Source organism: Saimiri boliviensis, chromosome 1 (genome assembly GCF_048565385.1).
Source record: "Saimiri boliviensis isolate mSaiBol1 chromosome 1, mSaiBol1.pri, whole genome shotgun sequence".
NCBI classification, from domain to species: Eukaryota; Metazoa; Chordata; class Mammalia; order Primates; family Cebidae; genus Saimiri; species Saimiri boliviensis.
In genome coordinates this window covers 167534118-167557324 of record NC_133449.1, presented here as the reverse complement: position 1 = coordinate 167557324, position 23207 = coordinate 167534118, and the positions used below count along the sequence as shown (strand labels likewise).

Sequence of the window (23207 nt, the reverse complement as noted above, 5' to 3'; positions counted from 1 at the left end):
CTCAGCCTCCCAAATAGCTGGGATTACAGGCGCCCACTATCACGCCCAACGAATTTTTGTATATTTAGTAAAGACCGAGTTTCACCATGTCGGCCAGGCTGGTCTCGAACTTATGGCCGTAAACGATCTACTCACCTCGGCCTCCGAAAGAGCTGGGATTACAGGTGTGAGCCACCGCTCCCGGCCACCTGCTGCTATTTTAAAAATAATTGGCCCTTGTCAAAAATTTACACAATACACAAGTATATAAAGTGAGTGACTTACAGGTGTCCTATTTTGCTAAATTTGTGGGAAACTTTATTGCTTGAGACTCTCGGCTTCTGTCCCAAACTGAATCATAAGAACTTGATTTATTTTTACTCTACACCCCTCTGATTGCTTTCTGATGGTCCCTCCGCTAGGAAGAAATTAACGCCGTTGGAAAATCAGAGGAAACTTGCAGTTCCAGCCTGGAAGCAGAAGCAGGTGTGCAGGAATCTCTTTAGCCCTCTCTCTTCCGGAGGAGGGGCACGGGGGCAGCCCGTGCAGGACTCTGCGAAGGGCGGTGCCAGGGGTGGGGCTCCGGACTTGGTGCCGGACGCGGGCGCGGCGCGCTGTTCTGGCAGCCCGCGATTGGGCGAGGCCGCGAGAGGCGTAACGGTCGCCAGCTCACGGGCTCAGACGGTCGCCGCCGCGTTTGCGCAGGGGGAGCTTGTCGCCGTCGCGGCCGCCTGGAATTGTGGGGGTTGTGTCTGCCACTCGGCTGCGGGAAGCCGAAGGTAGGGGTGGTGAGGGCCGCCCGGCCCTGGAGCTGGGCGGGGGGCTCAGGGCGCTTCCTGGGCCACCTCCTGCCGGCGGCCTCGGCGCCTTCGCAGCAGTGTTCTCGGGACCCACACATCCTCACTAGTGTCTCCAAAGCGGGTCGTCCATGTGGGCCCGGGGCTCCCTGCCTAAGGCCCACCTCTCTTGCCTTTCGCACTCGGAATGTCTCCATTCACGTCTTTATTGGCAGGAGATGAGGCCGTGGAAATTCGAGAGTGGCTTTGGCTCCGCATGTTTTTAATGTCCTTCCCTGTTTCATTTTCCTGGCCTCAGTTTCCATATCTGTCCGAAGAAGGGGTGGTTTGGGTGTTGATCTCCGAGACCGTATGTCTCCTCCCATGTGGAAGTATTGCCACTCTCCTGTTGCTTGTTTTCTTTTGAACTGGAAGATAGAAAATTAGCATTTAGATGTTAACATTACTTTGGTTAGTGTTATCTCTCAGATCGAGAGGGTTTGTGCTTAAGCTTTGGACTCCATCCCCAGGGATTTCGGATAAGGTGGTGCGTGGGCAGCTGCAGTGCTTATTATCCCAGGAGGTTCTCATTCAGGTGGTTCCAGAATCCCGGCTTTGGAAATCCTTGGTTCAGAAGTCAGGAGAGAAAGCCTTGACCTATGAGTCCCTGGAATGGGGTTCTGCGTGGGGAAAGCCAGGAATCAGGAAATGCTAACACCTGTGAGGCCGGGGCTGGGGTTTTCTTTGCACCGGAGGAATTAGAATGCCATTTGATTTCTTTAAAAAATATTTGACTACTTATACATGTAAGATCAGTTTTCTAAGATTTTTAAATGCCTGGCTTCGATTAAAGCCCACGTCAAGAAACCGAAATAAAACCATAAACTGCTCTGAGAGATGAGGAGGGGGTTAAGTCAACCCACACTAAGTAGACAGGAGGAGAATGAAACTTCTGTATTTGCTAAGAGAAGAAACTGATGTGCTTATAAACATTTTTTTTTGTTTTTTTTGAGATGGAGTTTCGCTCTTGTTGCCCAGGCTGGAGTGCAATGGTGTGATCTCGGCTCACCACAACTTCTGCCTCCCAGGTTCAAGCGATTCTTCTGCTTTAGCATCCTGAGTAGCAGGGATTACAGGCATGCGCCACCATGCCCGTCTACTTTTCTATTTTTAGTAGAGATTGGGTTTCTCCGTGTTAGACTGGTCTTGAACTCCTGTCCTCAGGTGATCAGCCCGTCTCGGCCTCCCAAAGTGCTGGGATTACAGGTGTGAACCACTGCTAGGGCCTATAAACAGGTTTTTTTTTTTTTTTTTTTTTTTTTGGGCATTGTGAAAGGTATTTTGTTGTGTGTGGCCTTTCAGCTCTCACCCCACCCAAGTTTTTTTCTTTTCTGATAAAAGTATAGCCAGATTTGGAAATGGGTAGGATTTTGATGGAAGTCAGAGTGTAACGATATTGGGATTGAAACTGGTACAACATGGGTCAGAACTTGGTGTATGCTTTTAGTTGAGAACGTGGCTGGGTTTTCAAGATGGTTTTGTCACACCAGATTTATTTCACCTTTTTTTAGTTTAGTGAATTTTATCTGCTCGTGATTACGTGTGCTGTTTTGATGAAATTGGCAATAGAAGAGACTGTCTGCTCCCATTTTACAAGTGATAGAAATGTTAGTAAGGACGTGGCAGTCCAGGAATGAAAAGTTGCCTAGTACCTTGAATCCCACTTCCCCTTCCCTGTTTTCTGATGGCCAGCTATTACTTCTCTACTGAGGCCACCTGTGAGCCCTGGTGTGTTTCATTGCCAGGAGAAAAGGCTAATTAAGTGAAACTGAAAGGTAACTAAATGGGTTTTAAAATAACAGGCACCTGGGAACTTAATCCACCAATGAATGTTCTCCTTTAGAGTGGTGTGTGCAGGTGTAGGTGGTAGGAGTTGAGTGTGGCATCGCCTAAGTTACTTGGCTGTTGTCCAAGGCAGTTTTAAAAATCTGCTTTTGGAATTGTTTTCAGAGAACTTTTTGAACCATGTGAGAGATCAGTTTCTTTTTTTTTTTTTTTTTTTTTAGACAGAGTTTCGCTCTTGTTACCCAGGCTGGAGTGCAATGGCGCAATCTCGGCTCACTGCAACCTCCGCCTCCTGGGTTCAGGCAATTCTCCTGCCTCAGCCTCCTGAGTAGCTGGGATTACAGGCATGCGCCACCACGCCCAGCTAGTTTTTTGTATTTTTAGTAGAGACGGAGTTTCACCATGTTGACCAAGATGGTCTTGATCTCTCGACCTCGTGATCCACCCACCTCGGCCTCCCAAAGTGCTAGGATTACAGGCTTGAGCCACCGCGCCCGGCCGAGATCAGTTTCTTATTAAACCATTCTCTCTCTCTCTCTCTCTCTCTCTCTATATATATATATATATATATATTTATTTATTTATTTATTTTTTGAGATGAGGTCTCACTCTGTGGCTCAGGCTGGAGTGCAGTGACATAGTCATAGCTCACTACAACCGTGAACTCCTGGGTTTAATACTCTCACCAAAGTCTCCTGAGTAGCTGGGACTATAGGGGTGTACCACCTGGCCCAGCTGATTTTGTAATCTTAATTTTTGTAGAGACAGGATCTTGCTGTGTTGCCCAGGCTGTTTTGAATTCCTGACCTTAAGTGATTCTCCTGCCTTGGCCTCCTAAAATGTTGAGATTACAGGTGTGAGCCACTGCATACAGCCTACATATATTTATCCCTGAATGGCATGAGTAAGCAACCTTGTCACCTGACTTGTCTGTCTTCAGATGAGTTAACGGTTCTTTTGAAGTGGAAATAACAGATTTTTGGAGGGTAATGAATGTGAGTTTTAATTCTGAGTCTACCACTTATTGGCCACATAACCTTGTACAAGTTACTTCACCTCTGAGGTTCAGTGTACTGCTACATAAAAGTGGGAATACTTATTTTGAAGGGTGGTTAAATGAGGTATACACATGAAAGCTCTTGGGACATAGGAATGCAATAAATGTTTTCACCCTCAAAGAATGAAGATGAGCTATTAATGAGAATATTCAAAAGAACATGACAGTCTCTAAAAGGAAGTTGTACCTTTTTCGAAATAGATTCTCTTTTTCACATGCGTGCGAATTCGTACTCTGACCTGGTCAGACTGCCCCTTGTCTTTCTTCCTTCATTTCTGTCCTTTCCTAAGTGAAGCTCTGCTGCAGAGGCTGTCTGCCAGTCCTTGGAGAAAGCCTCTTTTCAGGAGCGCTAATCTGAAGGTTCTTAAAACGCTAGTCCCTTGGTTGCTATTCCTAGGGATTTTTCTCCAAGGGCTCTAGCTGGTGCTTGGATCACCCTCTGTAGCACAGACATCTCTAACTCCTGGATTTGGTGTCAGTTTGGAGAGCCATCCATGTGGAGCTAATCTTTTCTCTTTCTGAGTGAGCATGAATATTTTATCCTTCTCTGAGTCGGCCTTAAGCTGCAAACGTTAGTCTTCTACAGTAGAGAGACTTGGAGTTTAATTATACACATAGTCTAAAGAGGGAATATCCTGCCCTTTTCTTCATTTACTTTCACCAAGGATTTCACTGCTGAGTAGGAGAATAGCCTGTTGCCATTCAGAGTGAGGCTTTGGGCAACCCCTGATTCCTAGCATAAACAATAACTAAGTTTATCTTTGGGACAAAAACCTTGTAAAAGATCCAGGCTGCTCAGACACACGTGGAGAACCTCATGGAATTTTCCTAACTTCTGAGGGTTTTATACTGGGCATTCTTTCTTGTGCAAATTTCTACCCGGAATCCAGTAGCAACAGAACTGTGTTCAGCCCAGACTTGGGGTTCCACCAGCTATAAGACAAGGGTGTGGTTGTGCTGGCTGGTCTTATCTGCCCTCATTCTCGTATTACTCCTCTTGGCTTTGGTATTGAGAGGAAAGTGGCATATTCAATGCATGAGTAACATTCCCTGCCAAAGTGGAAGTCAGGGGTAGAGAGTTCTGATCATAGGACTAGACAAATGGAAAGAGCCAGTCTTGCCTCAGGAATGCTGTTGAAGTGCTGTAAATCCATGACAACCACTGTGTTTCTTGGTGTCACCTCATTTGTGAAATGGGAATGCCTTCATTGATCTCTCTCAGGAGGAGGGTGGAACACCATCCCAATTTGCCCAGGACAGAGGGATTTCCATATGTGGGACTTTCAGTGCCAAAAGCAGGAAAGTCTAGGGCAAACCAGGATAGGTTGGTTACCCTACCTATGACCATTATACAAATTAATGAACACTCTGTCCTTAGGGTTCATCTAAGAATCAATCCTTTAGGGTCATCTAATTATTTTTCTACCTTTTGTTAATTATCATGTTTTGAGACTTTTTTCCCCCAATTGTCTATTCCCCAATGGCTTTTTTTTTTTTTTTTCCCTGAGATGGAGTTTCGCTCTTGTTGCCCAGGCTGGAGTGCAATGGCGCGATCTCGGCTCACTGCAACCTCCGCCTCCTGGGTTCAGGCAATTCTCCTGCCTCAGCCTCCTGAGTAGCTGGGATTACAGGCACGTGCCACCATGCCCAGCTAATTTTTTGTATTTTTAGTAGAGACGGGGTTTCACCATGTTGACCAGGATGGTCTCGATCTCTTAACCTCGTGATCCACCCACCTCAGCCTCCCAAAGTGCTGGGATTACAGGCTTGAGCCACCGCACCCGGCTTTTTTTTTTTTTTTTTTTTTTTTTTTTTAAGAGGCAGTCTCACTCTGTCGTCCAGGCTGGAATGTAGTGATCTCTGCATGATCTCTGCTCACTGCAGCCCCTGTCTCCTGGGTTCAAGTGATTCTTGTGCCTTAGCCTCCTGAGTAGCTGAGATTACAGGTGCCTACTACCACATCTGGCTAATTTTTTTTTTTTTTTTGAGACAGAGTTGCTCTGTCGCCAGACACCAGGCTGATGTGCAGTGGCATGATCTCGGCTCACTGCAACCTCCACCTTCCTGGTTCAAGCATTTCTGCTGCCTCAGCCTCCTGAGTAGCTGGGACTACTGGCACACGCCACCACGCCCAGCTAATTTTTGTATTTTTACTTGAGATGGGGTTTCACCACGTTGGCCGGGATAGTCTCCATCTCGTGACCTCATGATCTGCCCACCTTGACCTCCCAAAGTGCTGGGATTACAGGCGTGAGCCACTGTGCCCGGCCTTCTCCAGTGGAATTTTAATACAGATGTACTGTGTATCTGTTTTTGTATTGTGGCCCTTTGGTTGGTCACAAAGCATTTTTTTTTTCCTTTTTTGAGACGGAGTTTCACTCGTTACCCAGGCTGGAGTGCAATGGCACAATCTCAGCTCACTGCAACCTCTGCCTCCTGGGTTCAAGCAATTCTCCCGCCTCAGCCTCCTGAGTAGCTAGGACTACAGGTACGTACCACCATGCCCAGCTAATTTTTTGTATTTTTAGTAGAGACAGGGTTTCACCATGTTGACCAGGATGGTCTTGATCTCTTGACCTCGTGATCCACCCACCTTGGCCTCCCAAAGTGTTGGGATTATAGGCGTGAGCCACTGCACCCGGCCTGGTCACAAAGCATTTAATATCTAACATTTTTTTCCCCAAAAATCTATTTTCACCCCTTTTGGGGTGATACTGCACTCATTGAGATACATGGTCTTATTCGATATTCTTTCTTTAATATAGTCATCAACGTCTGTTTTCTATGCAGAAGAAACAACTATTACCACAAGATTTTTGTTTTATTTTTTTGAGATGTAGTTTCATTCTTGTTGCCCAGGCTGGAGTGCAATGGCATGATCTTGGCTCACTGCAGCCTCCACCTCCCGGTTCAAGCAATTCTCCTGCCTCAGCCTCCCAAGTAGCTGGGATTACAGGCGCCCACCACCATGCCCTGGAATTTTTTTTTTTTTTTGTCTTTAGTAGAGATGGAGTTTCGCCATGTTGGTCAGGCTGGTCTTGAACTCCTGACCTCAGATGGTCCACCAGCGTGGCCTCCCAAATTTCTGGGATTACAGGTGTGAACCATCCTGCCCAGCCACCACAAGCTTTTTCAGGGCCTCAAACTAGTAAAAGCAGGAACATCATCTCATCCAGTCAACTCTGTAAGAGAGTTGTTAACCCCCATCTTACAGATGAAGAAGATTCGGTGAGGTTAAATGATTTGGCCAAGGTTAAAAAAGTTTGGTGTAGCCAGGATTTAAACCCAGCTCTGATGCCAAAGTTCTTTCCATTTCACTGAGCTGCCCTTCCACCCTGACCTTGTGAGTTAGAAGTTATTAGCAGGACATTCAGCTTAATTTCCTCAAGGCCCTACTTGGCTCTGTGGAATCTGTTGGGGACACTAAAGTGAAAGAGACCTGCTGTTGAGCAGCTGACTGAGTTTTTGAAGGGTGGGGACTCCTTAGGGCTAGTGCCCTTGCTGTTCTCTCCTGTTTGGGCCTTGTGTGAGATGATTGGTTTAGCTAAGGGCAGTCATGGAAAGAATTAAGCTACTTGGCCTTAAGAGGGTCAAAGCTGTAAATTTGTTCCTACTAGTTTAATTTTCCAACCAGGTGAGCTGTTTCTAAGCACTGAGCTTGTTGCCTGCAGGGTATAACCAAAAAGGTGTAGCAGGCCTGATAAACTCCTTAGCTGTTAGATATTTGTGAGTGCAAGTATTATTAAGCATGGCATTCTGCTTTGCTTATTGATAATCTTAATATTTCAGAGCAGACGTTTGTCCCTTTCTGAAGTTACTCCAAATTGTCAGCCTCAAAATCTAATGCTGTTAAGAGAGTTGGAAAAATGGAATGAAGGTGGAGGTGAGAGAGATGACTTCTACCTGGACTCCTCTAAAGAGGCTGGCTGGAGTTGAGTTTTTAGTTTTTGTTTTTGTTTTTTTAAATAGAGGTGGGGTCTCTGTCACTCAGGCTGGAATATAATAGCATGATCATAGCTTTGAATTCCTGGGCACAAGTTAGCGTCCTGCCTCAGCCTCCTAAGTAGCTAGTACTACAGGCATGTGCCATCACACCTGTAATTTTATTTTTTTGTAGAGACAGTCTCACTATGTTGCTCGGGCTGGTCTTGAACTCCTGGGCTCAAGCATTTTTCCTGCCTCGGCCTCTCAAAGTACTGGGATTATAGGTGTGAGGCACCACACCCAGCCAAGTTTATTCTTTAATTTTCTTACAGTCTTTGGATTTTTGACATGGTCCATTTACCATCTGCTTCTCTGGTACCTCTTAGGCCTTCTGTCTTCACAGCTGGGCCTGCTGTGTTGGCCCAGGTGTTCCCAGACTGGATATTGGAGCCTTTGGGAAGGGTCTGATGTTTGGCCCTTGTCACATTTCATACCTACAGAGAAACAGAAAGGGGTATGTTTCTGAGGTCTGCTCACAGGCTATGTTGTGACTGAGGAAGTTCTTGATTATGGCATTTAATTACCACTTATCATCACTGGCAGAAGAACATCAAAGTAGTCAGTGAACTGATCTCCACATCTAGCTACTTCCCTCTCTGCAAGTAGTTTGGCCCTTCAGTCTTGTGATGGGAAAGAGATTTAGAAACTGGAAGAAGAATCAGAGACACATCCTAAAGTTCTGGTGAGGAAAGCTGATGCCAATGGACTTTTTTTTTTTTTTTTCCAAAATGGGGTCTTGCTGTGTTGCCCAGGCTGTCTTGAACTCCTGGGCTCAAGCAATCCTCCCACCTCAGTCTCCTGAGTAGCTAGGATTGCATACATGTACCACCATGCCCCCATCACCAGTAGATTTTTTTTTGAGACGGAGTCTCGCTCTTGTTGCCTAGGCCGGAGTGCAGTGGTGTGATCTTGGCTGACTGCAACCTCCATCTCCCAGGTTCAAGTGATTCTCCTGCTTCAGCCTCCTGAATAGCTGGGACTACAGGCACATGCCACCACGCCCAGCTAATTTTTGTATTTTTAGTAGAGACGAGGTTTCACCATGTTGGCTAGGATGGTCTTGATCTCTTGACCTCATGATCTGCCTGCCTACTCTTCCCAAAATAGTGCTGAAATTATAGGCGTGAGCCACCATACCTGGCCTTTTTTTTTTTTTTTTTTTTTTTTGTGATTGCGGCTGATTGCAACCTCCGCCTCCCAGGTTCAAGTGATTCTCCTACCTCAACCTCCTGAGCAGCTGGAACTATAGGCCAGCGCCACCACGCCTGGCTAATTTTTGTATTTTTACTAGAGATGGGGTTTTACCATATTGGCCAGGCTGGTCTTGAACTCCTGACCTTGTGATATGCCTGCCTTGGCATCCTAAAGTGCTGGGATTACAGGTGTGAGTCACTGTACCTGGCCCTTTTTAAGAGGGTCTCACTCTGTTGCCCAGGCTGGAGTGCAGTGGTGTGATCATAGCTCATTGCAACCTCCAACTCCTGGGCTCAGGTAATCCTCCGACCTCAGCCTCCCAAATAGCTAGGACCCTGGGTGTGCACCACCATGCCTGGCTAATTAATTTTTTGTTTTGTTTTGTTTTTGAGACGGAGTTTCATTCTTGTTACCCAGGCTGGAGTGCAATGGCACAATCTCGGCTCACCGCAACCTCTGCCTCCTGGGTTCAGGCAATTCTTCTGCCTCAGCCTCCTGAGTAGCTGGGACTACAGGCGTGTACCACCATGCCCAGCTAATTTTTTGTGTTTTTAGTAGAGACGGGGTTTCACCATGTTGGCCAGGATGGTCTCCATCTCTTGACCTCGTGATCCACCCGCCTTGGCCTCCCAAAGTGCTGGGATTACAGGCTTGAGCCACCGCGCCCGGCCTGTTTTGTTTTGCTTTTTAAGAGAGAGGGTTTTGCTTGCAGCATTGTCCAGGTTGATCTTAAATTCCTGGCCTCAAGTGATGCCCTTCCTTGGCCTACTAGAGCACTGGATTACAGGTGTGAGCCACAATGTCCAGCTGTACCAGTGGACTTTTAAATGAACATTTCTTTACCTCTGGGGATAATCTCATGCTTAAATACCTTTAATTTCTGTGAGGGTCCCAAGGGGACAGCAGCCATCTGACCAAACTCTAGAAAACTAGCAGGTTTCAGCCCAGTGGAATAACAAAGTAGGTCAATCAATACAGACAACATTGATTGGTTTTGCTTTGAGTGCTGTGGATAGTAGCTATTGGAAGCTTAAGGGGCCAGCTTGTAAGGAAGGTATTTAAGGTTGCTGCTTTTTTTTTTTTTTTTTTTTTTTGAAACGGAGTCTCACTGTCACTCAGGCTAGAGTGCAATGGTGTGATCTCAGCTTACTGCAACCTCTGCCTCCTGGGTTCGAGTGACTCTTGTGCCTTAACCTCTCGAGCAGCTGGGATTACAGGTGCATACCACCACGGCTGGCTAATTTTTGTATTTTTAGTAGAGATGGGGTTTCGCCATGTTGGCCAGGCTGGTCTCGAACTCCTGACATCAGGTGATCTGTTTGCCCTGACCTCCCAAACTGCTGGGATTATAGGCATGAGCCACTGCATCCGGCCTAAGGTTGCTTCTTGTCTTTCCCTGCACCCCATCACATACTCATGGGGAGTTGGGTTTGACTGTATTCTTGAAGTTAAGTTTCCATCCTTGGACCAGCTGCTAAAGTCTAAAATGATGGTGTTTTGGGCTGGAAGATATCATTCTAGAGGTCTTTATTTCCTTGCGAACATCAGGGCCAGCTGTTCGTGGTACCGTGGATGAGTGAAGAGTCCAGAAATACACTTGTAGTTATGCTACTGCTCAGTGCCTCAATTTTGCATTTGATGAGTTTTTATTTTTCTGATGACAAAAACTGAGCTCCAGAGAAGTGAAGTGGGCCACCTGATGGTAGTATCTTTTTTGGGCCACCCACATAATTGTGGGACTCTAGTATTGTTAGAGCTGGGACATAAGCTAGGGGGCTTACAAAGGGTAGCCATAGAAGCTGATAGAACTGTTTAAAGCACTGTAAAGATGCAAGATGCTTTTGCAGTTAGAAGTCTCCAGGGAAGGAGGAGGCCCTGTTTCCACTTACTGCCTTGTACATGATCCTATACCCTCATGGTTTAAGATTTTGGCTGTCATGCTGTTTTTTTTCTCCTACTCCTGTCGAAATGTGTTTTCTCTTGCTCTTACCTCAGAGGAAATGGATTTGAAGTCTTCCCCCATGTTAGAAACAAAGAAACAATGCTCAGGCCATACTTGTTTGTTTTCTGTAAAGAATGAGGCCAGTCATAACAGTGGACCTTATTTGGTGACTTAAGCAAACCTTTAATACATCTCTAAGAGAAAGAAGGTATGAGTGTATGTCAGAGTGGTTTAAACACACTTTGGAATCAGACTCATTTGGATTCACATTCTGATATCTGCTTACTCATTTCTGATTGTAAGTTTCTTATTTTCTCTAAACCTTAGTTTTATGATCTGTTGAATGGAAATGATACGTATTTTTGTAGCTGTCTTAAGAAGCAAGAGAATAAGCCAGGTACAGTGGCTCACACCTGTAATCCCAGTGCTTTGGGAGGCTGAGGTGGGTGGATCACCTGAGATCAGGAGTTCGAGACCAGTCTGACCAACATGGAGAAACCCCATCTTTACTAAAAATACAAAATTAGATGGGCATGGTGGCACGTGCCTGTGATCCCAGCTACTCAGGGGGCTGAGGCAGGAGAATCCCTTGAACCCGGGAGGCAGAGGTTGTGGTGAGCTGAGATTGCGCCATTGCACTCCAATTTGGGCAACAAGAGTGAAACTCCATCTCAAATAAGTAAATAAACAAACAAAAAGAATTGAGAGAATATATGTGGTAAATACTTCCTTTGGCATAATGTAAATCAGCAGTCCCCAGCCTTTTTGGCATCAGGGACTGGTTTCATGGAAGACAATTTTTCCATGGACTGGGGGATGTGAGGAATGGTTTTGGGATGGTTCAAGCGCATTACATTTATTGTGCACTTTATTTCTGTTAATATTTTTTGTTGAGACAGGGTCTCGCTCTGGCACCCAGGCTGGAGTGCAGTGGCACAATCTCGGCTCACTGCAACGTCTGCCTCCCAGATTCAAGCAATTCTCCTACCTCATCTTCCTGAGTCGCTGAGATTATGGACATGTGCCACCATACCCAGCTAATTTTTGTATTTTTAGTCGAGATGGGGTTTCACCATGTTGACCAGGCTGGTCTTGAACTCCTGACCTCAAGTGACCCACTCACCTTGGCCTCCCAAAGTGCTAGGATTACAGGCGTGATGCCAGGCCTTTTTCTATTATTATTACATTGTAATATGTAATGAAATACACAACTCACCATAATGTAGACTTAGTGGGAGCCCTTAGCTGCTTTTCTTGCAACTAGATGGTTCCATCTGGGGGTGATAGGAGACAGTGATAAATCATTTGGCATTAGATTCTCATAAGGAGTGTTTAACCTAGATCCCCCACTTGCGCAGTTCATGATAGGGTTTGTGCTCCTAAGAAAATCTAATGCTTTCACTGATCTGACAGGAGTTGGTGCTCAGATGGTAATGTAAGCAATGGGGAGCGGCTGTAAATACAGATGAAGCTTTGCTCACTCACCTCCTTGGTTGGGTCCCTAACAGGCTACAGTATCAGAGGTTTGGGACCCCTGATGTAAATGCTCTGTGTTGCCATCATTATTGACGACAGTAGTTGCCAGTTTCTGAGCCAAGACTTGGTTTGAGGATAGTTTATGCTGACCAAGCAAGTTTTATCTTAACTATTACCTCCTTTTCTTCTTAGTTGATTGGTATTATATCTTATTTATATCAACAGATATAGGTAGTTCATGCTGAATAACTGGAAGTTGCAAGTAGCAAGGAGCTTTGCTGCTTCTCTGCCATCTCCTTCCTTACTGAGCTTGGTGCTCATCTTTCCTAGGTTCTCTCTCATCAGGTGCCTAAGCCAGCAGGCCTTGTTTCCTGGGCAGTGTCTGACATGGAGATTCTACTGGAGTAGGGCTGGCCAGTCTGGAGCCTGCCTAATCCCTCAGAGAGTGTGTTCTCCTTATCTTTTGCTTTCTGCTCCTCAGCCAGACATGAAGCCATTAGCTCATAAAGGGAAGGTTGACTTTTGTTGTGGCTTTCCTCTGATTTGTATGCTCATTTCTGGTCCTTGTGCAAAGTCACAGAGGCACAGTCGAATACACTGACCCAGATCTTGTGCTCGAGTTGACCGTTTCTCCCTTTGAGATGTACAACTGGTTCGATGTAGCAAGGGAGTGAGGAAAAAGCCCCCGGAGCCAATCCCATTATTTTGATCTCAAGCTGAGTTTTTTTGTTTTTGTTTTTTAAATCTAAGCACTATGACTATAAACCATGCCTTCTCTGTATGAAACAAATAAGGTAAAAAACTCATTATTTAGAGGGAAGGCCAATCTGAATCGGTAAACAATAGGAATTAGTATATTCAAGAAAATGCTACTGTCTTTTTCTTTTTGGTGAGCCTCTGCAGTATCTTTTTTACCTAATCTTGTTGCTTCCCCTGTTTCCTGTTACTGTGTTCCTGAGTTATTACACAAGTACCCTTCTGTTTCTTGCTTTTGCTTCCTCCAGGACACGATATACCACTGCCCCTTTGGGTCTTCCTTTATATTGTGCTTATTAGAGAATACTTATGCTTGGAAGCTGTATTAGTCTATTCTCATACTGTTATAAAGAAATATATAAGACTGGGTAAGTTATAAAGAAAAGAGGTTTAATTAGCTCATGGTTCTGCAGGCTGTAAGTACAGGGTTCTGCTTCTGGAAAGGCCTCAGGACACTTACAATCATGGCAGAAGGCGAAGGGGAAGCTGGCACATCTTACATGTCTGGAGCAGGAGGAAGGGAGCAAAGGGGAGGTGCTGCACGTTTTTAAACAACCAAATCCTGTGAGAACTCACTCTCATGAAAACAGGAAGGGGGAAATCCACCCCTGTGATTTAGTCACCTCCCACCAGGCCCCTCCTCCAATATTGGGGATTACAATTTGACATGAGGTTTGGGTGGGGACACAAATTCAAATCATATCAGAAGTCTTCAATAGCACCCACTGGCTGGTGAATAAATTCTAAATGTATCAGGCTGTCTTGGTGTTTCAAGCCTATTGCAGTGTATACCCATACTACCACTTCAGTTAATATGCCCCGTACCATCACCCACGTGTACTCCTTGCTCCTGATAAACTGATCCGTATGATCCTCTCAGTATGCCTCATGTTTGTGTCTCTTCCAGTTTCCTACCTTTTTTTTTTTGAGATGGATTTCATGTTTGTGTCTCTTCCGGTTCCCTACCTTTTTTTTTTTTTTTTTTTTTTTTTGAGATGGAGTCTCGCTCTGTTGCTCAGGCTGGAGTGCAGTGGCTTTATCTTGGCTCACTGCAACCTCTGCCTCTCAGGTTCCAGCCATTCTCCTGCCTCAGCCTCCCAGGTAGCTGGAACTACAGGTGCACCATCATGCCCAGCTAATTTTTGTAGTTTTAGTAGAGACGGGGTTTCACCATGTTGGGCAGGCTGGTCTTGAGCTCCTGACCTTGTGATCTGCCCACCTCGGCCTCCCAAAGTGCCTAAAGTACAGATGTGAGCCACCATGCCCGGCTAGTTCCCCACTTTGTGCTGAAGTGAGCCTTACCTGATGTGTACTCATCTGTATCCCCATTGCAATACCTTTATTATAGAATTCAGCACACTTTATTATGTATGATGTTTGTCTCATATGAGCTTCTCAAGGATATGGGTTGTGCTTTATTATGTGTCTCTTAGCATAATGCTGAGTGTAACATGGATACTATAAATGGTTGCTGAATGGATGTTTACATGAAAACTTAAATGATAACAATCCTGTTGAAATCCTACTTCCCTGAAGCATTTCTTGATTCCCAGCCACAGTGAGTTCACATGCTCCACTCCGAGGGCATGTTTCTGAAGCAGTTGGATTCCTTGGAGTATAAACCTTATAAGCCTTATAAACCCAATTGGATTAGGACTTCCTGGAGGGAAGACACTGCCTCTGTCATTCCTCTTCATGCACCCAATCCTGAGCATAGTTCCTGGCACATAGAGAGTATTCAGTAAATGGTCAGCTGATGTACTTGCCAGTTGAGCCTCCTGCGTTACTCACTGGCTGGGAGTCTCCAACTCAGATGTTTTTAGGGCCAAATGAAGAACAGAGAAGCAGCAGGGAATGGTGGGCCTGTGTCAAACTGGAGTACTTATGTGCCCCACGAGGGCTGGCTGCTACTTGGGCTATTGTTGTGGGTGCATACAGGTCTAGTGAGTATGGCCTCTTCCTGTCATATGGGAATCCAGATATTCAGAATCTCTAGGGACTACCAAAGCATATTTGTGATTTAGATTTGACCTATAGGCTACCCATCTCTATTCTTTGGGTAGAAGCTGGAGTTTCACACATTTAAATTCCTTATAAAATGATGAAGGGAGGGGAGGACATAGCTTGTAAACTTTTGAGGATGTTTGGTGAAAGCCTATCTTTGGATAAAAGTGTCCTATGATTTTCTGTGGGTAGTGACTTAATCTCTTGGATTTGGTCCTGTAGAAAGCATCATCTGTGGTCTGGGCTTTATCCTCCCTTATATTCTGATTTTATTGGGCTGTGAAAAGCAACTTCTGTCCCTAGAAATGTGACTCAAGGACTTTTGCACTTTTTGCCCAGCTTTTACTAAGGCAGGTTTGATGGTTGTTCCTGCTTCTGGCTACTTTGAAGGACCTGGTGGTCAGGCTGGTGCAGCACGAGGTCCCAGAGACCATTTCTGTTAATGACATCTCTGAGAAAGAGCTCTGGGTGAACAAATACAACTGAAAGGGAAATACATTGTACAGAATCACTGCTTAAATGTGATCAGTCAAGGGGCAAAACAGTGAAACAGTGTAATAGCCAGAAGGAAGTCTGCATCTCCATGGAACCTTTTGCAAGGTGATATCTTATCCTCTGGCTGTCCCATTCATTTCATAGTCCCTAAGTGCCCCAGCAGTGCTTACTTGCCTGGCATCACCATCTAGGTGTGAGAGTGTTGCCATCTCCTGTAGAAATTAGCTGCCTGGAATATCTCTGGAAGAATACATGAGAAACTGAAAACGGTGGTTTGTCTCTAGTGAGAGGCCCTGGGTAACTAGAGAATGGGGGATGAGGGAGACTTACTTTTCACCTTATGTCTTTGTGTGTCTTTTCAAATTTGAAACATATGCATGTACAGTAAGTCCTTATTTGACATTAGTCATAAGTTCTTGGAAACTGACTTTATGTGAAATTATATATACAAAATCAATTTTACTATAGGCTAATATGTATAAACAAGAGTTAAGTTCCTATAGCATATTTCTTGTTATAGAAACGTGACCAAATTTCTTTTTTCTTTTTTTTTTTTGAGACAGAGTTTCACTCTTGTTACCCAGGCTGGAGTGCAATGGCGCGATCTCGGCTCACCGCAACCTCCGCCTCCTGGGTTCAGGCAATTCTCCTGCCTCAGCCTCCTGAGTAGCTGGTATTACAGACACGCGCCACCATGCCCAGCTAATGTTTTGTAATTTTGGTAGAGACGGGGTTTCACCAAGTTGACCTGGATGGTCTCGATCTCTTGACCTTGTGATCCACCCACGTCGGCCTCCCAAAGTGCTGGGATCACAGGCATGAGCCACCGCACCCGGCATGACCAAATTTCTAAAGACCAAAACCCTTCTAATATTAAAATTGAGATAAATGTGAACTATACATACCTTTAGGAAGGAATTATTACCCAATTATTTCAGTTCAGAGTCTTGGGTGGCCAGAGCCCATCCCGGCAGCTCAGGGCACCAGGCAGGAACCAGCCTTGGATGGGATACCACCCCATTGTAGGATGCACTCACACACCCTGATACTCCTGCAGACTGGACCCCTTACACATACCAGTGAACCTAACAGGTATGTCTTTGGGATGTGGAAGGAGACTGAGGACTTGGAGAAAACCTGGGATTATACAGACATGGGAAAATGGGCAGACTGCACACAAACAGTGGCCCTGGCTGGGAACCAATTATTTTTTTCTCATCGGTGTTAAATGGAAATGATGTTGATCGAAGCAATGTTATTTGGAGACTGCCATATTATTATTTTTTAAAAGTAGCTGAGCAGACCCATGTGTGGTCTTCTCTTAAAATTTTACTCTGTCTTCACTTTACTCCTGATGTATGGATTTCTCTGTAAACAGCCAGACCTGGTTGCTGTAAACTTCCTCTCAGAGATGATAGGTTTGCCTGTCTGCTCCCCAGAAATGTCTTAGGGTTTCTCATGCAGGGATCTTTGGAATAACAGTCAGGCCTAAAGCATATCCAACATTTTACTGTTTTCAGATTTTACTGTTTACTGTTTTCAGTCTGATCCTTATGACATCCCTATTTATTTTTTTGGTTGTAGTTTTTTTAGAGACAACGTCTCACTCACACCCAGACTGGAGTACAGGCGTGTGATCGTAGCTCACTGCAGTCTTGAGATCCTGTGCTCAAGATATCCTCCCACCTCAGCCTCCTGAGCTGGGACTATAGACATATGCCACCATGCCTGGCTAATTTTTCTTTATTTTTTTTTGAGATGGAGTCTTACTCTGTCGCCCAGGCTAGAGTGCAGTGGGGCGATCTCAGCTCACTGCAACCTCTGCCTCCCCAGTTTAGGCGATTCTCCTGCCTCAGCCTCCTGAGTAGCTGGGACTACAGGTATGTGCCACCATGCCCAGCTAATTTTTTTTGTATTTTTAGTGGAGATGGGGTTTCACTGTGTTGGCCAGGATAGTGTTGATCTCCTGACCTCGTGATCTGCCTGCCTTGGCCTCCCAAAGTGCTGAGATTACACGTGTGAGCCACTGTGCCTGGCCACTATGCTTGGCTAATTAAAAAAAATTTTTTTTGTAGAGACAGGGTCTTGCTATGTTGCCCAGGCTGGTCTTGAACTCCTGGCCTCAAGTGATCCTTCCACCTTGACCTCCCAAAGTGCTGGGATTATAAGCATGAGCCACTGTGCCTGGGCACACAACATACCCATTTTATGGTGGTAAAATATTGAGGTTTGGAAAGTCTAAATAGTAAAATACTGAGGTTTAGAGAGTCCAAAAGTCTCATTTAGGGTCATAATGCTAGCCAGAATAGGGCTATGACTAACCCAGGTAGCCTTGTCGCCTATTCACGTGCCTTGTTCTTAGTTCTTGTAGCAATGAAGGGGTCCCTTTTGGAATTCTCTCACCATTTCCAGGGCCATTGCAGTTAGGGCAGGAATGGAGTGGGGGTGATCCCTCTTTCCTATTTTGGTTTGAGCTGTCCTCTCAGGACACTTAGTCACACAGGCCTGTCATCTCTGGAAAAAGGGGATCAGTAGTAGGTTTCTCCACTTCTTGGAGAAATCTAAACTAAAGCTTCATTGGGGCAAGACCTTTTAGGAGAGTTTGAACTGACAGTCTGGCTTCCTATTCTTTGCTGAGAATTATTGCTTCTATTAGGCAGAGGGCTTTGTTTCCAGGTTACAAATCTTTTTAGCAAAGAAGTAAGTGTGAAATAGAATTGGAAGGACTTGTGTAGTCCTTGGATATAATTTAATGCTCCACATCCCAGAGAGAGTAAACATTGTAAAGTGTGCAAGATGGGTTTGGATTAATATCCTGATAGCATATGGCTTGGCATGTAGGGCATTCCTTGGAGACCCTTTTACACAGCCTGCCTTTGCTGGGTGGCCTCTTCCCACAGGTCTTCGCAGCAGCTGTTGTGCACCTGGGTGAGTCATCAGCTTTCCTGTGCTTTGAAAAAACCCATTTTAACTGATGAAAGCCCTCATACAGGAGGTGAAATAAACAGACAACCTTGAAAATGTATTTTAGTACAACCTAAGCTGCCTGAGTTTGTCCAGGGTATTCACTTCCATTAGAAGCACTGGCTGATCCTTACCTCTGGTCTCTTCTGAATGCAATATGGAAAATCACCTTGCCCTTTCTACTCTGCTGCACCTGACGTGGTCGTGGAAGGTCTGTGGGAGCTCCGGGGAGCCAGGAACACCATGGACATGGAAGGAAGGCTCGTTTGCTTCTAAGGACCACGTAGAAATCCTTGGCTTTGTATTTCTGCTAGTCCTACTGAAATCAGAATTTAAAGCCTTCAAATAGAATTCTGTGCATTACTGGCACAGGTGGAGTAGGGAAGGCTTCTTTGGAATTTCTGAGGAAAACTTAGGGGCATGTAAGGTCATACTTAGGTTCTTTCCTTGCCCAGACCTGGCCTGTGCTGTGCAAAAGAGGTTTGTCCTAGAAAGAGGTACCACCTGATGACTTAGGGCCTTACTGGTATGCAGCTTGGCAGTCCTGGAAACTTAGCTTATCCAGGTTTCAGTTCCTGGGGGGCTGTCGCAGGCATGAGAAATTCTCAAGAGATCATCGAGTCACAGTTCCAATTAACTAACTGCAAGAAACATGATGACTAAGTTGATTTATGTGGACATGTGAGAGCATCCTCTCCTCTATAGGAGAGGTTAACTGGGAAGCTAGCTCCCCTCTGGAGGAAACCAAGGCAAATTATGGTGGAAAGTTTTTGGGTCATAGCATCAGATACACCCATGTTTAAACCATGTAACAGCTGTGTGACTCTAGAGGCGCTACTTAACCTCCCTGCTCCTGTGTCCTCATCTGTAAAACCCCCTGGGCTTTTCAGATGTATACATGGTAAGCACTCAGTAAATGTTTTGTCTGATTTGTTCCTCTCTCTCTTTCCCTCTCCTCTTCTCTCCTTCCCATGTTGTCCTTCTAGGGCTATATTGTAATCTGACCAGAATACATTTGTCAGTCTGTTAAGGCACCAGGTACTGGAGATAGACTCATTTTTATTCGTTGCCGTCCACGGCTCTTCTGTTACCACAGGTTACAATAGGAACAATTAGATTCTAGCTATTGTCAGTGGCTTCCAACCTAAGGCTGCTTTCTGGTTATCATTTAGTCCACCATTATTTGATGAGGACTGTTGTGTGCCAGGACCTGCTTAGCCATGGGAATACAGTGATGAATGAGACAGATGTGATCCATGCCTTGAGTAACACCTCTTCCAACCCCCTCCCTTAGATAGGTGGTTTCTGTGGATGACTGACCCTGCTCATTCTGTGTTTTGTTATGTTAATTTCCTTCTGAGAGAGCAATCTTCTCTTTGGACCTAGGGAACAGTGCTTCTTTGTGGCACATGGACCTTGCCTGCTGGCTTGCCTGCTCTCAAGCAATGAGAGCAGCGTGCTGAGGCTGAAGGAGAAAGTCCCCCTAGCTACTACTGCCCTGGCCACACATGTCCCAAGAGTCTGCACTTGGCACTCCTGAATGTTCCTTTTTTCGTTGCACACAGATTATAGTGTCCACTGGTAATTTAAATTCAAATAACCTTCCACCCCCTCCTCCACCCTCTTTAAAAAAAAAAAAAAAAGCTGTGTGTATTACAGGGTAGAAAACAAAGCAGGCTAGCCCTGGTCTCCTGGCGGGGTTTGTTTTAACATGTGTGTTTTTTTATGTAGTCTCACTGTGGGTTGCCTTTACTTTAATAGGGCTAATGTATAATTCAGGCATATTGATAGTCTGCAGTTATAGAATCTCACATCTTTTTCTGCCTTGATTGTCATCAACAGTGTGAAAGGTAGATGCAATGGCTTTAGCTGACAGGAGGTGGGACTTCTCTGCCTTGGCCTCTAGACTCTATCCTGGCCCCTGGTTGGTCCTGTAAAGAAGGCCAAGCAGCCAGTTTAGTGATTTCTCAGCTTCAAAATAGAAGCCTGGAGATAGCCTTCTGCCCCACCCCTCCTCTCCCTTTTGCCAATTTTACCAGCAGTTGCCAAGATCTGTGTGTGGAGAAGCAGGCAGAATGACTCTCTGGGAATCATTTGTTTAGGAACTCCCAGTGGAGGAATGCATTTTCCTGTACTTCTCTTGTGGTGGTGTGTGCTGTTGTGATTTGGTACTGCTTGTCCCTCTGCAGTACTGAGACTTGTATATAACTCCTCCAGCCCTGTGGGGGGTTTTCAACAATAAATTGCTTGCTGGGTGGTATTTTCCTCCAAATCCCTGTAGCAGGGGAGTGTGTTAACAATTAGGGACCTAGTTGAGCCTCTGCTTCTGGCACTGTAACTAGAGGCATGGTGGGTGAGCCCAGATGAGCCATGTTTCCCACTGCTGCCCAGGCTGGGCATTTGTTGCAGTTGGATGTAACATTAAGAGTCACACTAGAGGCTTGGTTGGAAAGGAGAGAGCACTGCGTAATTATTGCTTATGTACTGTTTGAACCTATCAGCCAACAGATGTCAAGTGCAGGAAAAAAGCGCAATAATGTTATTATAATGGCATAATAGTTATCATTATAATAATCAGCTGGCGTAGCTTTTGATAAGAGGCAGATCCTGAAATGAGTGCAGGGGGAAGGGTTAACCTTGAACTACAGCACAATGAATGGATGCTTAACCTTGCAAAAGGTGCTGTGTGGAGGTAGATGACTCAGGTATGGAGTTGCTACCCTCTGCCTAGCTAGAGGAGCTATGGAGACTTCAGCTGGGATTGTCTATCCTGCAGGTACTGTCTTTCTGATGGTGTGATGGAGCACACCGTCCTTTGACAGAGACTTCATCACTGTAGTCTCATTTTGGATTTTCAGAAAACCTAGCCTCATGCCCATAGTTGTAGATGATGAACTTTGTTCCCTACAACAAACTGTGCTCCAAATCTGAGAAGTGGTGGTGCGTCTCAGTTTTATATGTATCAATTGTGGTGGGTTGCGCTCACAGAAGACTACTTTCCCAGAGAGCTTACCAGGAGCTGCATTCCCAATTCTGGTTAGGAATGTGGTGGTAAAGGGGTTAGGAGCAGAGTGGGACTAAGCGATGACCCACAAATGCAGCATTGGGGTATGAGAAAAAAGTCGGATTCAGGCAGAGCTGGGTGTGATTTTTTTTTTTTTTTAAGGGACAGGGTCTTGCTCTGTTTCCTAGGGTGGAATGCAGTGGCATAGTCTTGGCTCCCTGCAGCCTCAACCTCCTGAGCTCAAGAGATCCTCCCACCTCAGCTTCCCTAGTAGCTGGGACTACAGGCATGTACCACCACATTTGGCTAATCTTTTAATTTTTTGTAGAGTTGGGATCTTGCTGTGTTGCTCAGGCTGGTTTTAAACTCCTGGCTTCAAATGATTCTCCCATCTCAACCTCCTAAAGTTCTGGGATTATAGGTGTGAGCCACCACATCCGGCTGTGGGTGTGACCCCTGACCTTGCCATTCAGTAGCTAGACAAGTTGCTTAACCTTGCTGAGCATCAGCTACCCATCTGTGTATGTGCTCATTCATTTCCTGTTTGTTTTTCATTAATAGCTCTGTCTATAAAGAACCTGTCACTATTCCTGGCACTAAGTGGTACTTAATAAATACTCCTGCCTACCTTCATGCCACCGCCCCCCACCTGCCTACTCCACAGAATAGAAGGGTAAAGAGAAGATCCTCCTGCTTTCTACAGGGGGGAAATGGCCTTAATTAGAGCTTTATGTGAACTTCTTTAGACGCTGATACTGCTTTTCTGAGCCACAATCTGTGGACTTCCTCGGAAGCTGCCTCATCAGGGGAGACTTTGATATTTAGTATTTGGGTACATCTCTGCTTTATCCAAGGAGTAAAAGAGGATTTAAAATCTCATCAGGCCACAGAATGCCTGCTTCTGCCCCTGTAGCCTTGCCTCCCCTTCTTTCTTCCTTTGGGTGGGACACTTGGGGGCACCGCCTGCTCTGGGGATTACTCATTTCTTTCAGGGGCTGCTGGTTTGGTTCAGTGTCTTCACAGGGGAAAGGCTTTTGTGTTTCTGTCTGCCTGGGCCTTTGCTGGGGGACTTTTATTTTGGAAGCCTCGAGCACTCAGACAAGGTGGTATCTTTTTAGACTGTTATTGGCTGTAGGCCAGTTTATCACTATGGCTACCACCAGCCTAAAGAATGTCAGGACAGAAAGTAACTTCTGTAAGAAGGGGAGATAGTAGTTTGCCTTAAGGTCACATAGGGAGGAGAACAGCTCTGAGTAGAACCCTTTGATTTGGATACAGCTTCATTTTCCTTCTCTCTGAAATTTTTTCAATCAGCAACTGTATATAGAACATCTGTTACATTCCAGACACTGTTAGGTCCTGAGATACAGCTTGACCAAGTCAGATAGGGTTCCTGCTTAGAGTGTACTGATGCATATGTCAAAGTTAGTGAAATTACACTTGCAATAAGTGTATTGAAAGAGTTGAGAACATTTGATAAGGATTTCACTTGGTCCTAGGGCTAAGAGGGTATCAGAGAAGGCTTCTTTGAGAAAGTGATGTTCGAGTTAATATTGTGAACACCAAACAAGTGTTTACCAAGCAGAGTGACATGAGGTTGAGGAACATTTCAGGCTGAGGGCCTAGATTTGCAAAGGCTCTGGAAGCAGGCAGGGAGGTGGGGGTGGGGGAGTGGGGAGTTGTATGAGGAACTGAAAGTAGGGTTGGAGCACAGAGAATGAGAGGAGACAG

General features: G+C 45.4%; 1 protein-coding gene across 2 annotated transcripts in view; it reads left to right on the top strand.

Moving 5' to 3' along the window:
• The first annotated feature begins 617 nt into the window (after positions 1–617).
• The window catches only part of SIL1 (SIL1 nucleotide exchange factor), a 235363-nt gene continuing 212773 nt past the window's right edge, over positions 618–23207 (top strand). Inside the window, exon 1 of one of the 2 annotated variants that reach the window (XM_074380000.1) lies at positions 618–758. The gene's annotated coding sequence lies outside the window, so the exon portion shown is untranslated. The remainder of the gene's footprint in view (positions 759–23207) is intronic. The other variant, XM_003933928.4, reaches the window with a different exon arrangement.